Source organism: Microcaecilia unicolor, chromosome 3 (assembly GCF_901765095.1).
Source record: "Microcaecilia unicolor chromosome 3, aMicUni1.1, whole genome shotgun sequence".
Taxonomy (NCBI): domain Eukaryota; kingdom Metazoa; phylum Chordata; class Amphibia; order Gymnophiona; family Siphonopidae; genus Microcaecilia; species Microcaecilia unicolor.
This window is the reverse complement of record NC_044033.1, coordinates 136,597,601-136,616,716: the sequence shown is the minus strand read 5'-3', so window position 1 is coordinate 136,616,716 and position 19,116 is coordinate 136,597,601. Positions and strand designations below refer to the sequence as shown.

Here is a 19,116-nt window from a genome sequence, read left to right as displayed (position 1 = left end):
TACAATTACACTCAAAATGTGTATATGAGATTGACAAAGTATGCTGTTTACTATTCATTTAAGAGTCTAGATACTTACATTGTCTTCTCTTCAGGCTTGGTCAAATTAACTTTAAAAAAATCCTTGCTGAAGAAATTACAAGCACTAACACAGTGCATCTTGGTATAAGTTTAAGCTCAGAGGTTACTGATGCTTTTATTGCCTAAAAGCATGATAAACTCTGAAGGAAATTAAACTTGATCATGCAGTATATAGAACAACTGCACTCAACAAGAGTGCTAAGTGATCAAGACATTATTGAAATGTTAAAAAGCTTCAGCCTGTTATTAAAGAGACCGAGAGATACTAAAGATACACTCATCCATAAAAGCACAAATTACACACTTTCTTGTCCAGTGCAGTTCTGGCAGCCAGGAAAACTCATTTTGTGCATAGGTCATTGAGACTTCCAGATCAGAACATGCTCTATAATCTGTCAATATTTTACAAAAGGTTCTCCTAAAAGCAAAGTATAAGAATGAAAACCAGCAGGCACATGTGTGTATATTTATGGCTGCTGCAATGGAGGCATAAATATTCTGATGTGATTACCACTATTAAATGCACACGTAGGCAGCAATTTTAGAAGAAAACTATACATGTGCTTTCTTTTTCTATGGCTCCCTTTGACAAAGCTGTGGCAAACAGTGACCTTAGCGTGCACTTACGTGAATTAAGGCAATTTGTACCACAACTGGAAAATGGATGATTTTCCATTTTCTGAATTAATGGCCAAGTGGTAATGTTGCCATTAGCACATGGTTATTACCAAAAATTAGCATGTGAGCCCTTACTGCCACCTATTTTGTAGGTGCCAAGGGCTCACACACTAATCCCACACAAATCAGTTTGCACTTAGAAAATGATTGGTATGATCACATCGTTTTTCTTCTCCACCAAATCTAAATTTTCTTTTTCTTCCACATACAAACGGATTCCTTTAATTTATTAAACTCACATGCTTATACCTAACCAACCTGAACAAAACCCAAAAATCCACCCCCCCCCCCAAAAAAAAAAAAAATCATGAAACAAAGCACAATGAAAGAAAAGATGGCTGGTAAGCACACTCCTACAATTACTTAAAAGGCTGACAGTGAGGAAAGCCTGAGGGAAGAACAGGATCCCTATTAAACCTTAGTTTTACTTGCATAAAATGGTTGGGTCTTCAGTCCTTTCCTTTTAGGGTTTGGTAACATGTTGTGTATGTATATTTAAGAGAGTTTGGATGCTTGTCATGTCAGTAATGAAACTGAACTCATACATTTCTATTTGGTCAACATAGGGTTGCCAAGAGGCTCATTTTAGGTCAACCTCTCCAGGTTTTCTTTGGTCAGGCCAGCTGCTGGCTTTTCCTGCAGCCACTTTTAAGCTGGGTCCCATATCAGAGATGAGTGGATTAATGCAAAAAACAGTGGCACAGCAACAGCAGTATAGCTGATGTGCTGACCCATAGTCAATGGAAGGAGGCAGTAGCTGAGTTGAAGGGAGCTGATGATATCATCTCAGGCTTATGGAGAGGGCTCTTGGGAGGGGATCTTATGTGGTGAGGGGCTGTGGGATTGGGGGAGGTATATAGAAGGGCTTTTGTTTTTACTCTTTCAAAAAGTATAAAGGCTAGGGGAAGTTATAAGGATAAGGAAGTTACGTAGTACTACTTTTAAACCAAACAGGAGTCGATTTTTTTCACTGCTTGAATAGTTAAGCTCTGGAACTCATTGCTAGAGGATATGTTATCAGCAGTTAGTGTATCTGAGTTTAAAAAGGTTTGCAAAACAAACACAGGGTGGAAGAGAACCAAGTCCAAGTGACCAGCCCAAACACAGAAGTAAGAGCTCCAAACAGAGTTTATTGGGAACCTACATGGTCCGTGTTTCAGCAGAAAATGCCTTCTTCAGGGGTCTAAAAACATAAGATTTAAAAACAATGTACAATTAAAAATAAAAACAATAATGAATATGCAACAAATAAAAGTATGAAAGTAAAAAATAAAAGTAATAACACTATCAATACAAACCACACACAGTTATAAATCAAAAGAACCATGTAAAAATTTAAATAAAGATACAAATATATAATATAATTTGAATCATACACACTTAGAATCAAAAAACATATACAAAAATAAATATAAAAATGCAATGTTATATTTAAAATGTCAAATATAATAGTGATATTGATGATACACACAGTTTCAATTTAAAAAAAAATAAAGAATTAAAAAATATATATATGTCTGATGGGTGACAGTTTACATTTCACACCAGTCATAGAAACATCTCTAAAAATATAGTAAAACAAAATAGTATCTTGTTGGTTTAGTTAAATAAAATGAGTTATAAAGGGACGGAAGTTGTCCCTATTAGCATAATGGGTCAGTAACATTTTGTTATAGTCATGGCATAATCAAATATTAATAGACCATTGTATTTTAAGTACATAAATGTGTAAATGTATGAACCTTATGTCATGGTGTTGTAAGTGTAGAATAATGTTATGGATGTGACATCAAAAACTCTAAAAATAATCATAGTAACTGCGTGTTGCAAAAAAAGAACCAAAAGTAATGGCCGAAGACATCAGGATAAACATACCGATAAACGAGTCCTCTGCTGAATTTGGAGTGCTAGCAAAGCACAAGTATCAGGACGCTAAAAATAAAAGAAATAGTGAGGGCGCTAAAAGATAATAAATAGAATGCAAAAAAACAAGGGGTACATGTAGGGGTACTGCATGTTGATATGGAGAGAAGAAGCCAAAATAGAGAGAGAAAAAAATAAAAATATATATAGTGGAGCAACAGAGAACTAAAAAAAGGAGAAAACCACAGGTGCTAAAGCCACCATAGAACAGGGAACGATCCGCCGTAGGAAAACACATTCAGCTAGATGCAGCCAAAATGTACAAGTGAAAAAAACGCGAGAAAAGAAGGGCGAAAGATATATGGTAACTGACAGTGACGTGGGCTGACGTAATGAAAATGCTAACGCAACAGTAATGGACAGGCAGTGTATCCAATAGACAAGAGCCCCATAAAAATGAGTCAAACAGAAATCAAAAATGTGGAGATAAAATGAAAATAAAGATATAAAATAAAAATGAAAACACTAAATAAATATAAATATAAGCGGTGATATCAAACGTGGGGTCAAAGTAAGCTGTTAGTGATATGACTTTTAGCATAATGATAGCAATGGCACTAGGATGATATATGTAATGTAATTTACATATATAACCAATAATAAAAGATTGAAAATACAAATAATTCCTTAGATAAGAATAATGATAACCATTTAACAACAATAATTGAAAAAAATATGTAATATAATAATAAATAGAAATAAAAATGAAAAAATTAAAAATAAAAATAAAAATATAATGAAATGAAATAAAAACATATATCAATGGCTTCTATAATATACAGAGATGCAGCTTTAATAGTTTGTGTTTTAAAAGCGGCTCATAAGAAATGTATAAATTCAATTTCTTTATTCAGACCCTTTGGATACACGCATTCTAACTGATAGATAGCATATTGTTCTGATCTCAATAAAGTTAAGTCAATATCACCACCTCAAATGTTACTTTTGATAACTTGAAATACAAAGAATTTTATGTCATCAATGTTATGCTTCAGAGATATTACCCCTACTTTTGCCCTCTCTCGGAATCCTAATTTAAGGAATCATCTGGTTCCTTCCACCCTTCCAATACTACAAAGTTATATGGTCCAGCAGTATGGTGGTCACAGACCTTGCAATTCTTGCTCGGTCTGTGCCCACTCACTCCAACTTGACCTCTTCATACATCCCAGTTCGGGTAAACATTACAAACTCAAGTTTGATAGTGATTGAAATTCCAAAAATGTTGTATACATCCTTATGTGCCCTTGTAATATGCTATACATTGGTAAGACAAATAGGAAAATTAAAGTTAGGATTATTGAACACCGTAGTTCTATCAAGAGACAAATTAAAGCTGCCCCATTGGTAAAACATTGGATCCATGTAAAACATAACATTGATGACATAAAACTTTTTGTATTTCAAGTTATCAAAAGTACCATTCGAGGTGGTGATATTGACTTAACTTTATTGAGAACAGAACAATGTGCTATCAGTCAGTTAGAATGCGTGTTTCCGAATGGCCTGAATACAGCTGGCAACAATGCCTGTACATTGATGGTTCCATTTTGTGGAAAAAAAAGTACAGTGAACCCGTCATGGTTGCCCAGAGTGCAATTTTTTTTAATTGAAAATATTTATGGTCAATATTCAAAAGGGTTTAATCAGGCAACCAGTGAGCAAGTTGGCAGTCAATATTCAGCAGCACTTCACAAATGTGGGGACAGAGTGTGAACTCAGCCAGATAGCAGTGATATTCAGTCCACTAACTGACGTGGAGGGGCATAATCAAATAGGGCACCCAAGTTTTCCTCAGGACGTCCTTGCAGGATGTCCTGGTGAAGGGGCGGTGAAACCCATATTATTGAAACAAGATGGGCGGCCATCTTTCATTTCGATAATACGGTCAGGGACACCCAAATCTCAACATTTAGGTCGACCTTAGAGATGGTGGTCCTTAGAGATGGTAGTCCCTGGTTTTCAGCGATATTGGAAACCAAGGACGCCCATCTCAGAAACGACCAAATGCAAGCCCTTTGGTCATGGGAGGAGCCAGCATTCGTAGTGCACTGGTCCACCTGACATGCCAGGACACCAACCGGGCACCCTAGGGGACACTGCAGTGGACTTCAGAAATTGCTCCCAGGTGCATAGCTCCCTTACCTTGGGTGCTGAGCCCCCAACCCCCCCCAACCCCACTCCCTACAACTGTACAACACTACCATAGCCCTAAGGGGTGAAAGGGGGCACCTACATGTGGGTACAGTGGGTTTTGAAGGGCTCACATTTGCTACCACAACTGTAATAGGTAATGTGGGATGGGCCTAGATCCGCCTGCCTGAAGTGCACTGCACCCACTAAAACTGCTCCAAGGACCTGCATACTGCTGTCAGGGAGCTGGGTATGACATTTGAGGCTGGCATGGAGGGCCATAATCGAACAGGGCCTGCCATCTCTAAGGCCGGCCATCTCCGGGGACGGCCCCGTAATGTGGCGTCTCCAACCGTATTATCGAAAAAGATGGCCGGCCATCTTTCATTTCGATATACATTTGGGTCGGCCTTAGAGATCGCCGACGTTAGAGATGGCCGCCATTGGTTTTCCCCGATAATGGAAACTTATGGCAGCCATCTCAAACCCGGCCAAATCCAAGGCATTTGGTCATGGGAGGAGCCAGCATTTGTAGTGCACTGGTCCCCCTCACATGCCAGGACACCAACCGGGCACCCTAGGGGGCACTGCAGTGGACTTCACAAATTGCTCCCAGGTACATAGCTCCCTTACCTTGGGTGCTGAGCCCCCCAAAACCCACTGCCTACAACTGTACACCACTACCATAGCCCTTAGGGATGAAGGGGGGCACCTACATGTGGGTACAGTGGGTTTTGGGTGGGGGGTGTTGGAGGGCTCCCATTGACCACCACAAGTGTAACAGGTGGGGGGGTGGGCTGGCAAAAAAATATTTTTTAATTTTTTGTTTTGGGTGGTAGGGGGTTGGTGACCACTGGGGGAGTAAGGGGAGGTGATCCTTGATTTCATTGGTGGTCATCTGGTCAGTTGGGACACTTTTTTGAGGCTTGGCCCTAAAAATAAATGGACCAAGTAAAGCCAGCCAAGTGCTCGTCAGAGCTGGCCTTCTTTTTTCCATTATCGGCCAAAGCCGGCCATTTCGTAACCATGCCGCCGTCCCGCCCTCGGTACCCTGCCAACACGCCCCCTTGAACTTTGACCGGCCCTGCGACGGAAAGCAGTTGAAGCCGACCAAAATCGGCTTTCGATTATACCGATTTGGCCGGGTTTAGTAGATGGCCGGCCATCTCCCGATTTGTGTCGGAAGATGGCCGGCCTTCTTCGAAAATAAGCAGGATAGAGGCTGGCAAAAAATATTTTTAATGTTTTTTTTAGGGTGGGAGGGGGTTAGTGGCCACTGAGGGCTTAAGAGGAGGTCATCCCCGATTCCCTCCGGTGGTCATCTGGTAAGTTCGGGCACCTTTTTGAGGCTTGATCGCAAGAAAAAATGGACCAAGTAAAGTCGGCCAAATGCTCGTCAGGGACGCCCTTCTTTTTTCCATTATCGGCCGAGGACGCCCATGTGTTAAGCACACCCCAGTCCCGCCTTCACTATACTTCCAACACGCCCCCATGAACTTTGGTCATCCCCACGACAGAAAGCAATTGAGGACGGCCAAAATCGGCTTTCGATTATGCCAATTTGGGCAACCCTGTGAGAAGGATGCCCATCTTCCGATTTGTGTCGAAAGATGGGCGTCCTTCTCTTTCGAAAATAAGCCCTTTTACAAATCTCTGGTTTTCCTGCATGCTAAAGCAGTAAAATGGCCAATTTTCAGATTTTTCCATTAATGACCACGCACTAAATTTCATACACATGGACAGATGGAGCAGATGTAAATGCGTGTGAGAAAATGTGTATGCACATGACTACTGGGTTTTATAAGCACCATTTTGTGTTAGGTGAAACTCTATCTGTGCTCAGGAGGGGAAAATTGCCTTTAAAGGGGGAAAGGTTGCCTGAGACAGAGAGAGGAAGGGAGTTGCTGGCTCTTCTATTTTCCCTGCATGTATTCGCAATGCTGCCAGACAAGCTCTAAGCCAGATTAACCTATAGGCCAGTGACATTACAGGCTCATGCTTCGGTACCCTATATCTCTGTTTCCCTGGGTCAGAGTCTCACCTGGTCCACAGGTTAAGCTGGCTACTTTTCCCCCAAACTGTTTCAGTGACACTGGTTTTAATTTCATTCGAAATAATTCACATGGAGTAAAAGGAAACAGGGTGGCTCAGGCCAATTCTTAATGCAGAGTAGGAATTTTTAAAAAATGCATTTTTCTGATAGTGATGCTGCCCTACAGTATGTCAAAATATCAAGTAATCAATTATTGCTATGCAGTTCTTTCTCATTCAATTCAGGCAAAAATTTATATCATAATGCTATAAATGATGATTCAATTTGATCAGTGTTTTATGTGCATCAGTACATAAGTACATAAGTATTGCCATACTGGAAAAGACCAAAGGTCCATCAAGCCCAGTATCCTGTTTCCAACAGTGGCCAATCCAGGTCACAAATACCTGGCAAGATCCCAAAAAAGTACAAAACATTTTATACTGCTTATCCCAGAAATAGTGGATTTTGCCCTAGTCCATTTAATAATGGTCTATGGACTTTTCCTTTAGGAAGCCGTCCAAACCTTTTTTTAAACTCCACTAAGCTAATCGCCTTTACCATATTTTCTGGCAATGAATTCCAGAGTTTAATTACGTTGAGTGAAGAAAAAGTTTCTCCAATTCATTTTAAATTTACTACATTGTAGCTTCATCGCATGCCCCCTAGTCCTAGTAATTTTGGAAAGCGTAAACAGATATTGGCTGGAGTGTCATTAAGAAATTCAGGCTAGAAATACTAATAAATAAAGAAGTGTCACTAACAAGATAGTTGGGTGTCCCTTTGGTGAGATCTTTTATTTAGTTTATATTTATTAACAACGTGGATATGCTGCATTTCTGATTTATGCTTAATTTTTTCTTTGTAAGGACAGGTTTTAATTAGTAAATGAAACTAAGTCAATCATATTTTCATAGCTTTTACTCGAGTAGAATTTCTCTTAAAATGTACATGCAGAGATTTGATAGTTGATTCTCCTGATTAAAATGGCTTTTGTCAGTACAAAGTTTCTACAATTATAGATTGTGACCTGACTTTTAGAGGTCAGTTATCCTTTTAGACTTTGGTGGTGGCTGTGTGGTTTTGTTTACATCTCCAGAAAGTATTCCAAACCAGTTGTGTGATTAGTATCAGGTGCCAACCACATAAATGGTTTTCTTTAAACTTGCTGGTTTGAAAGGGGTAAGTAGAAGGAAGGAAATAGTAGGAATGATAAGATAATAAGCTGTGGAGAAACTGCCTAAAGCACCAAATCACAGCTGTGACACTTGCTGGACTGCCAGGGCTCAGAGTAAACAGGTGGTGGAGAATAGATAAATTTTGGCTGCTGTGATTTGTTAACCCAGAGGCTGATGCAGAAAGCTGGCGTGGATGAATGCTCGCAGTTAGTGCGATTTCTGTGTTCAAAGGTTTTGCACAAAAACAAAACCTTATATTAGACACCAGCACACAACATATTAAAATGAATGCTATCAGCTATTCTACCCAGATACAGAAAACTACTACAGAAAACTTTAAGGCGATTACAATGTGAGAACCTGAATGCCAAGTCTGAGGAGGCGTAGAAGGGTTAGCTTGTTCTTCTGAAGCAGTTGCATCGGAGCAGAATAGCTAATAGAACACCTTCCCCCTAAGCCACCAATCTGCTGATCCCTCTTCCCAGAAAGCCCTCCCATGCCTGATTCCCCCAACCCTTAACCTGAAGTAGGGACCCATCTCTCAGAAATGGCCCCCATTCCCCCCCCTCCACCAGACACTACTCAAAAAATCCCTGGCAGTCTTATGAACCCTCCACTCTTCACACCCCAAATAAATATCCATGGCAATCTAGTGAACCCCTGACCCTCTGATATCCCCAACACCCCAAAAATATCCTTGGTATCGTACAGGACCCCTTTGATCCCCAAACATACCAAAAAATAAATATCTGGTAATTTAGTTGACCCCTTCCAGAAACACCCCTAGAGCTCTGGCCTTCCCCATATATTCCATTTGTCAATTTATAGCTTATGCCAAGCACTTGCAGAACTTCTGACCGGAACTAAAAGATCTGATCATATAACTTTGGTGCTTAAAGAGTTTCACTGGCTTCCCATAACATTCTGTATACAGCACAAAATCCTCTACCTGATTTGTAAGGCGCTTAGGGAGTCTTTTACAAAGATGCAGCAGCATTTTTAGCACGGGCTAAACGCTAGAGACACCCATAGGAATATTTATTTATTTATTTATCTCATTTGTACCCCACAGTTTCTCAACAGTGTCAGGCTCAATCTGGCTTACAACGGACCACAGCGGCAGATGCCAATGCAGTAAAATGAAGCTAATACAGCAGAAAAACCTACAAGAGATATTGGGGAAGAGTAGGAATGGACAGAAGAATTAGGGAAACCTGGAGGGAAGAGGGAAGGGGAATTTGTCCAAAATGTCTCTAGATCGATACGCTTCCAACAGTGGAGACACATGCAGAGGCAGTGGGATAAGCACTTCCAAATAACATGGTGTTTAGAAATTTCCTGGCTGCCAGCTTTGTAAAAGGCCCACTTAATACAGATATATCTCTCTCTCTGTCTTTCTAGTATACTTTCTCCAGTTTTCTCGTCACAATCGATATAATCTCCCTATATGAATCAATTCAACCAGACCTTTAATGGAAGAAGTCAATGACACCAGCTACACATATTATAACAGGACATGTTTGTCCACTCCTACCCTAGCCAGGATAATGTTCAAGCACCTTTCTGACCTCATTTGCAACTCTCTTTATCTAGTCTCTTAGGGGCACTTTTACCAAGGCATGTAAAGGCCTATGAGCATCTAGCGTGCACCAAATTGGCATTACCGCCTGGCTACCATGTGCCCCGGGCGGTAATTCTGAATTTGGCTTGCGCCAAAAACACACAGTAGAAAATATTTTCTATTTTCTACCGCGTGGCACTTACCAGGCGGTAAGCAGCAGTGGGCGCGTACCGCCCAGGTAGTGCATGAGACCTTACTGGTAAGTCAATGGATGGCGGTAAGGTCTCAGGCTAAAAACGGACATGCGCTGGTTTTTATTGTGCTGCACGTCCATTTTCCAGCCCCTTAAAATAAAAGCTCTTTGTTTCCCCAGGATGCGGTAAAAAATGGCCTGGCGCGTGCCCAAAAGATGCACTTGCATTGCCGCAGGCCACTTTTTGCCATTGCTTAGTAAAAGGGACCCTTATTTTATGTCTATCTAAGTGTTCCATCTTTGCTTATACCCTAGGCTGTCTATGAAAATGTTTTATTATGTATTGTATTGACAATGTTGTGTAGCATACTGTGCCATACTTTGCATTGTTTGCTGTAATTGTATATTGCTTATGTTTGATTTATTCTTGTTGTACACTGTCTTGAGTGAATGCCTTCAAAATGGCGGTAAATAAATCCCAATAAATAAATAAATAAATAAATAATAAATTAGCTCTTCCCTGTTCTAAACACCATTTGGAGAATTCTAGATAATCCTGCTTCTCTTATCCATGCTCCCCTACAGTAACGTTCAAGGCCTATTTGTACCTCGAAGCCTACAGTGAATCAAATCAATAGGAGGTTGTCTGGGCCCAGCGTGAGACATGCCACTCTCTTTGTTGCTTCTAGACCTTATTAGCTTATTTCTGCTCTTAATATCATACCTCTTTTCTCTTTATTCTTTAACAACATTGTATTTCTATTTTCACTTTCATTTTACTGTAAACTGCTTTGATATACCTACCTGTCTAAAAGACGGTATAGATCAGTAGAAAATGAAAATAAACTTTATTAATAAAATAGCATCTAGAGTATATTGCCCGACACCCGACACAGTCTGTGTCAGGCAATATACTCTAAATGCTATTTTATTAATAAAGTTTATTTTCATTTTCTACTGATTTGCTTCGTTGTTTTCCATCTTGAAGTTTGCGGATCGTTTGCCTTGCTGTTTTCTTAAAAGATGGTATGTACAGTAGCAATAACCTACTGCTACTTGTATTGTTAAGTGGTTAATGCCACTATTTTAGAAACCTATTAACATGTTAATAGTTTTTTTTTGCACAAAGTTTTGCACAATTTTGTTTTTGGCCAGTGATTGAGTTTTAGGGGCCCTTTTACTAAGCCGCATAGGTGCCTATGCACACCCAACGCGTGCCAATTCAGAACTACCACCCGGCTACCGCGTGGCCCGTGCGGTAATTTCATTTTTTACGTGCGTCCACTACATGTGCCTGAAAATATATTTTATTTTCCAGCGCAGTTCTAACCGGGCAGTAATCGGCATTGTATGCGTGCTGACGATTACCGTCCGGTTTACGCACGAGACCTTACCGCTAAGTGAATGGGTGGCGGTAAGGTCTCAGGCCCAAAATGGATGTGCACCAATTTTCATTTTGCCACACATCCATTTTCAGCCATAAAAAAGGCCTTTTTTGCAGGCGCGCTGTAAACTGTACCTGCAAGCGTCCAATACACACATCTACACCAGCACAGGCCACTTTTCGGAGCACCCTAGTAAAAGGACCCCTTAGTCTGTTGGCAGCAACAGGTAAATCTGGTGAATTACTGGAAGCTAAGTTCTTGAACCAAAGACTAAGTTCTTTTCCTCCATGTTTTTTCTTGTTCTTTTTTCTCCATTTGACATGTAAAAGCTGTTTATAGAGTCTACAGTAATTCCACTATTGTTGACATGTATTGAAATATATGATTTTGTAGATGATTCCCTGTTTTTTTTAAATATAATGTATCACATAATGTATACACTCCAGTTTCAGAAAGCCACTATTCATTCATACATGGAGATCCACAGCACACAGATTTCAAGGGGGCATTGTTTGGGCGTGACTTGAATGGAACTAAAATCTACATGTGTATCCCTCATTTTACATATGTTTTCGGAAAATATCTCCAAGTCAGGCTGTACACCAGTTCAAAGGCACAGAAAGATTTTTTGAAAAAGTGCTAATTTTTGCCAGGCATTACACAACAAATTAAGGGGTCATTTTACCAAGCTGCAGGAAAAAAGGCCCTGCGCTAGCAGCGGTGGCTATTCCGTGTGGCAGGACTCTTTTTACCACAACAGGTAAAAAGCCCCCAGACACACATGGCCAGGCGATAAAAGAACTCTTACCGCGTGGCCATGCGGCAGGGAGCCCTTACCGCCACTCATTCCATTTCTGGTGGGGGGGGGGAGAAAACCCCTGGAAAAGTCTTGCACGGCATTAACCTAGTGATAACTGTGCATCGCCATGCACTGCCCGGTTACCACTGGGTTAGCACGGGAACCCTTATCACCACTTCAAAGGGCCCTGGTGCACGGGAAAAACAGCTCCTGCCACTAGCGCAGGGTCCCTTTTCCCACATCTTGTTAAAAGGACCATTAAGTGCTTGTCAACACCAATTATTGACTGTTATTTAATTGACTAATTATTTTACTTGCAAATCTGGGATCTGCACCCAAATTTAAGCAACATTTAACGTGAAATTATATGTGTATTCCACAGTTTTTAATGGCAATACATAGATATCTTTAAAAATTCCTCATCGCCATTTACGGCTACTTCCTGTTGCAGGTCTCTGTGGACTAGCTTCTCATTTTGGTGGGGGTGGGGGGGATTATTGTGTATTCCTATAGTGGTTTCCCTTACTCCTTGAGTGCTGTGTAGCCTTCTGTATTCCTTTAGGTGGCTTCCCTTTTCCCTTGGGTGCTGTGTGGCACAGCCTAGTGTATTTGTGTGCTGTATGGTACAGCATAGAGTGTTCCTGTGGAGCTTTGCTCTTATAGAGTCTGTGTCCCATTCTGTCCTTGGCTTTCTCTTCCCCTGGTCATAGCCTGTACCTGCTAGCTTCTTGTTTGTCACCCTTCCCTTGTGTCACTATCTAGCGCTGTATGCGTTGCATGTGCTCCAGTCCCTTTTGGGACCCCTCGTTGTTCTTTTTCCCTTCCCCAGTGTGTGACTCAGTTCCCGTTAGGCCGTGAGGCCCGCCTGAGTGGACTATTTCCATTTTCTGGTGGTGCTAGTTGTTTGCCCTGAGTGTGTGGGGGGCTATGTGGCCTTGGTATTACTTAGCGCCTGTTTGGTCCATCCTAGGCCTTGGCCAAGGTCCTTCCTAAGCCTCAGCCTGGGCACAAGGGCTCATGTTTGTCTGTCCTAATTAGATTGTAAGCTCTGTCGAGCAGGGACTGTCTCTTCATGTTCAAGTGTACAGTGCTGTGTACGCCTAGTAGTGCTATAGAAATGATAAGTAGTAGTAGTAGTACTTGTATAACACCCTGAGTTATGCTGCTCTTTATTTTACAGGTATGTGTTTGATGTAAACTGGCTGTTTCTGCTGTATGTGCCTCCAAATAGTGAAATTACTTCCAAGAAGCTGTCAGTGATCTTTTTGACAGTAAGTGCTAATGTCCTTTTTTTTTTTCTTTCCTTTTGAGCTGTGAACTTGCGCCTCTTTTATAAATGAATTGTAATTGCCAATATTGTTTAACCTCTTTGAGGAGGCTGACAGCCTTTATTTTAACAGTAAGCATTATGTTAGAGTGGGTTTAATATATGCTTTTATTTTTAAATTCTGGGGGCCATGTTTAATAAGCTGTGCTATAGGCACCCTAGCGTTTTTAATGCGCAGTAAAAATTAGCACGTGCTAATGCTAGAGACACCTATATGGGTGTCTCTAGCATTAGCGCATGCTAATTTTTAGAGCACGCTAAAAATGGTAGCACACCTTAATAAACAGGGCCCTTTGTTTAAATCATACTATCTCCCATCTATGTTTTTAGAATTACTTTGTAAGATTAGGGAGTTTTATATAGAGAGGAATGTGGATTAGATCCTTACAGGTAATCCCTGAAATTCTATATATGGTGCCTTAATTTTTGCACAGAAATCAAAGCGTGTTCTATAAAAATTCACATAACTTAACTGGTTAATTAGCTAATCAGTGCAGTTAATTGATTGTTAACAAGCAATTATAAGCACTAATTGACATTAATTAGGTTCTACATACACAACTCGCTAAGTGTATTCTGCGATGTGGTGTGTGTAAATTCTAAGTCGCATAGTTGAAAGGAAGGTTTGGCCATCGGCAGGGCATGGGAATTTCTACAATCTTTATGCATTGTTATAGAATACACCTGCTCTGCACCTAATTGAGGCATCAGGATTTACACCAAGTAAAACAAGGTCTAAATGGATGCCACTAAATTTGGTCGCATGGAGAGGTATTCTATATACCATGCGGAAATGTAAGCCTATTCTATAAAACATAGACGTACTATAAATGTAGACATAATATAAAGAATATGCCTAGGTGTATTTTTTTACCATGCGGATTTTTCAGGCGCCATAAATAGGATCTACCCAATGTTAATAATTACTTCTTTAAGCAGAATGAAGTGACAGTTTTCAGTGTTTTTGTTTCTACTATGTCACACCCAGACAGAATGATTGATAATAAAAATATCCCTTTTTTGTTTACAAGAATGTTGGTAAAGATGTAAGTTGACTATTTTATTTATTTATTTACCCCACATTTTCCAAACTGATTGTTGGTTCAATGTGGCTTACAGATAACTTAGATTAAGACATGTAACATGTTCCAGATTGGGTTAGGGTCGGTACGAGCCTTGATCAGTTTTATAGTGTTCAGGTTTTTTGGTGTGTTTGTCTGATGGTTTGTTGATGATGAGGGTTCGACGAGATAGGATTGTCTGAAGAAGTAGGTTTTGAGGTGTTTTCGGAATGTGAGGTTGTTATTCTTGCGTTTGATGTCTTTTGATAGTGTGTTCCATAATTTGGTGTTCATGTATGAGAAGCAGATTTTGTATCTTGATTTGTATTTTAGTCTTAGACATCTGGGGAGGTATAGGGTTCATGATTGTGTTGCATATTGGAAGATCTATTAGGTTAGTCATATATTCCCATGCGATGCCGTAGATTATCCTGTAGATCAGGGAGCATATGTTGAAGGATATACATGCATTGATTGGTTTATAATGGATGGTGGGAGACTTGAAAGTTCTGGGATTAGATATTAACTACTATTACAATTTTATGTTCTAAATGTATGCATCACTATTACTAATGCTTGTATGTATGATTGATTTATTATTTCCTCCATTCCTGTCCTTTACTCTTATGATTCGTTCTTGTGACCCTTCCTGAATGAGATTGATAGTTATATTCCTGCATTAGTTTTGCACCTAGAACTGTATTTAATTTTAGTTTAGAATTTTATCTGTATATATTTATGCCTGTTTTCTGCCAGGCCATAAGCCCAGTTTTCTATAGATCATCCAGATCTGGCTAAAAAATAGACATGAAGATACACAAGTAAATTCTCATAGGGGCCCTTTTACTAAACCGTGTTAATCACTGATGCATGCTTAATGCAGGGAAAAAAGGCCTTCCACAAAATGCATTAAAGTGTTTTGAAGTAGTTTGCCTGTCAGCGCATGCTAACTTGCACGTTAGCTGGGCGGAGAATTGGCATGGAAGCATTAACCAGCTTCCATGTTCACATTCGTGTGTTAACTGATTAATACAGAGTTAAGGCGGGAGCACTTAGGACTTCATTCTATAAATGGCACTCAAATTTGGGCACCAATAAAAATTAGCGTTGAGAAGAATTCTGTAAACAATGCTCAGAGTTGGGCACCATTTGGTGCCAGGATCCGTGCCCAATTTTGGGCAGGAGGATTTATACCATGAAAACCTTATTCTATAAAACTACACATAAATTCAAGGAACGCCCCTGATCCACCCATGCCCCTTCTATGGCCGCACCCACTTTTCAGATCTCTTTGTGAAATTTACATGTGGATCCCGATGCTGCAAATTTCAATTAGTGTCAATTAGTGTAGATAATTGATTGTTAGTACCCAATTATTGACAGTAAGGGCCTTATTCTATAAAGGTTATGCTCCTAAATTTACTCTCCTAAAATTTATGCTCCTAAATTTACGTTCCTATTTATGCTTCTAAATTTACATTCCTAAAATTTATGCTCCTAAATTACAAGTGTGCTCCTAAATTTATGCTCCTAATTTAAGACCCCTTTTACAAAGGTGTGCTAGTGTTTTTGGTGCATGCTAAAAATGAGCGCACACTAAATGCTGAGATGCCCATTATAATCCTACATTTAGAAGCCTAAATTTAGGAGCATAACCAAATCACCCCTCATTAATTAAATTGCATGTGCAGTTTTGAGCGCCATATATTGAATTAGGGCATTAGTGCCTCCTAAATAGGAGGCAGTAAGTGCTCTCCTCCGTTAACTTTTTTTTTCAGGTAGTGCACACTAATGCAAACATTAGTGCCTGACCTGAAAAAAAAATGGCTGCAATACTGCTGCGATAGAAATGGACTTAGTGCTTATGAAAGTCTCACATTAAAAGTAGCGAAGCTCATATTCTAACAAAGCTTAGTAAAAGTGCTCCCTTATAGCTTTATGTGGTTATCGGATTGCTGAATATGGACTTCTTTGTTTACAGAACTAAAGTTAAATATATTCCTAGGTGCAAAAATAATGCAAGAATATGACTGGCAATCTCATTCTAGTAATGAGTACAAATGAGATTCTAGTAAATGAGTACAAATTTAGAAAATGTAAGTGGAAATGTGTTTGCAGTAAAACGAAAAAAGCTTCAGGGTGGTTTGAGCAACTTTAACTTTGTTCTTCTCTGGAGAGGGAGTGCAGAGGAGAGAATTCTATATAATCTTGTTGAAATTCAATTAATATGTCAGTTTCCAATTTTAGTTAAATACGAGTCCGCAGCAGGTGTCAGGAAAGAAGCACTTTTATCCCCCTGGTTATAATTGTCATGACTAAGAGGGGCTTCAAGGAACTCTTTTATGTTGTAGGCTTCCACCGCGTGATCTATTTTGACAGAATTCATGTTTCTTTTTACTCATTTCATGCTTAGAAAATCAGAGTAAATTATAAAATCCTAGGCCCGAAACCCAATCCAGTAACAGACATTACAGCAGTTTTATCAGCAGGCCACCTGTATTAATTTAACAGATGTTAAACTGAAGACGCCACATGCGGAGAAAGACTCAGTTGTTTCAAAACAGGATGTCATGGTGTGTAAGTCATAAAAATATTCCCCTTTTTTTCAGCCTGGGATTCCTACAATTCAAATGTAATACTGGAAATCACAGTAGATTTTCACAGGGTTATAAAGCCTAACACCTGCAGGTCACTGGTGCAAATCTAACGCAGATCAGCAATAGCTAAAAAGCCACTAACGTCTGAAAATCATTTGGTTGACTGTAGTGGACTCAATCCAGTGTTAATTCAATAACATCTATCACAGTTTGGCACTGTCCATGCTTGTTGGCTGATTCATCAGAGGGTCCAAAATATAGCACAGACTTGGACACTTTATTAGTCTCTCACAGTCATAGATAGATTGGCGCATGTCTATTTTGGGTCTGAGACCGTAACGCCAGCCATCGACCTAGCAGTAAAGACTCACGCAGTAATTGGATGGCAATGACCTACACGCACCAAATGCCACTGGGCGCATGTCCATTACGCGCGCCCAAAAATAAAAACTATTTTTCAGATTCGTGTATCGGACGCACATGCCAAAAATGAAATTACCGCAAGAGCCACGCGATAGTCGGGTGGTAACTCCATTTTGGCGTGCGCTGGGTGCGCATAGACGCTTACTCAGCTTAGTAAAAGGGCTCCTTAGTTTCCAATGCTGTCAGGCTGGTATGTTTCATATTTGCTATCTGCCAAATTCTGTATAGGTTGCCCACAGTTAGGCATAGAACACATATCCATATCCAAAGTAATTAGCTAATTAGGTGCTAAAAAATCTCATTTCAACTGAAACTAAACAAAGAAAAAGCACACTGCCTCATCCTTTCATCCCAATACAATAATTATAAACCCACAACTTTAATCACCCCAGATCACACCCTCCCTATTTCAGATAGCCTTAAAATACTAGGTGTCACAATTGATCGCAATCTCACACTCGAGAGCCAAGTAAACTCCATTAAATATTCCGCAAACTGATACAAACAATGGTTCTTAGCCACACAGATTACTGCAATGGATTATATATGGGATGTAAAGAACAGCTTACAAAGAAACTCCAAACAGCTCAAAACACAGCAGCCAGACTAATATTCGGCAAAACACGATTCGAAAGTTCCAAACCACTCCGTAAAAATCTGCATTGGCTCCCTATCAAGGAACGTATCACCTTCAAAATCTGTACTTTGGTCCACAACATTATCTACGGCGAAGCCCCAGGATATATGGTTGACCTGATAGACCTCCCAACTAGAAACAGAACCAGAGCATCACGTACTTATTTGAATCTCCACTATCCAAACTGCATTGGACTCAGATACAAAACAACTTATGCATCCAACTTTTCTTATTTAAACACACAACTGTGGAATGTTCTGCAAAAGACTGTGAAAACAATCTATGACCATCTAAACTTCAGGAGATCATTAAAGACTTACCTATTCAATAAGGCATACCTCACCGACCTATTTGCCTAAACTCTGCAACACAGCAAAACCATACATCATATTAGACACTATATATTCCTCCCTATCTTCGACCCCTTTTGTACTTGACTATATTATTACCCGACCCTAATTTCTAATTGTATCTGTTTCCCCTACCGGACTTGGCAATCGCCTTTACGGTACTGTGTAAGCCACAGTGGAGTGGAGGAGTGGCCTAGTGGTTAGGGTGGTGGACTTTGGTCCTGGGGAACTGAGGAGTTGAGTTCAATTCCCAATTCAGGCGCAGGCAGCTCCTTGTGACTCTGGGCAAGTCACTTAACCCTCCATTGCCCCATGTAAGCCGCATTGAGCCTGCCGTGAGTGGGAAAGCGCAGGGTACAAATGTAATAAAAACAATAACAAAAACAAAACATTGAGCCAGCAAATAGTTGGGAAAATGTGGGATATAAATGTTACAAATAAATAAATAATTTATTGGCATTAAAAAGCACTTAATTGGCAGTAATTAGGAGTTAGATATGGATCTGCCCTACTCCATATTATATAACTTAAGAATGTAACAACAGCCATACTGGGTCATACCAATGGTCCATCTAGCCCAGTATCCTGTTTCCAAAAGTGGCCAATTCAGGCAGAAGCCCAATTAGTAACATTCCATGCTACCAATCCTGGGGCAAGCAGTGGTATCCCCCATGTTCATCTTAATAACAGACTATATACTTTTCCTCTAAGAACATGTTCAAACATTTTTAAAAACCCAGATACACTAACGGCTGTTAC

General features: G+C 40.0%; 1 protein-coding gene across 2 annotated transcripts in view; it reads left to right on the top strand.

Moving 5' to 3' along the window:
* Window positions 1–19,116, top strand: part of CHRM3 (cholinergic receptor muscarinic 3) — an 819,103-nt gene that overhangs the window by 550,677 nt on the left and 249,310 nt on the right. For both annotated transcript variants that reach the window (XM_030196388.1, XM_030196387.1), the window contains one exon: window positions 13,143–13,233. The gene's annotated coding sequence lies outside the window, so the exon portion shown is untranslated. The remainder of the gene's footprint in view (window positions 1–13,142; window positions 13,234–19,116) is intronic.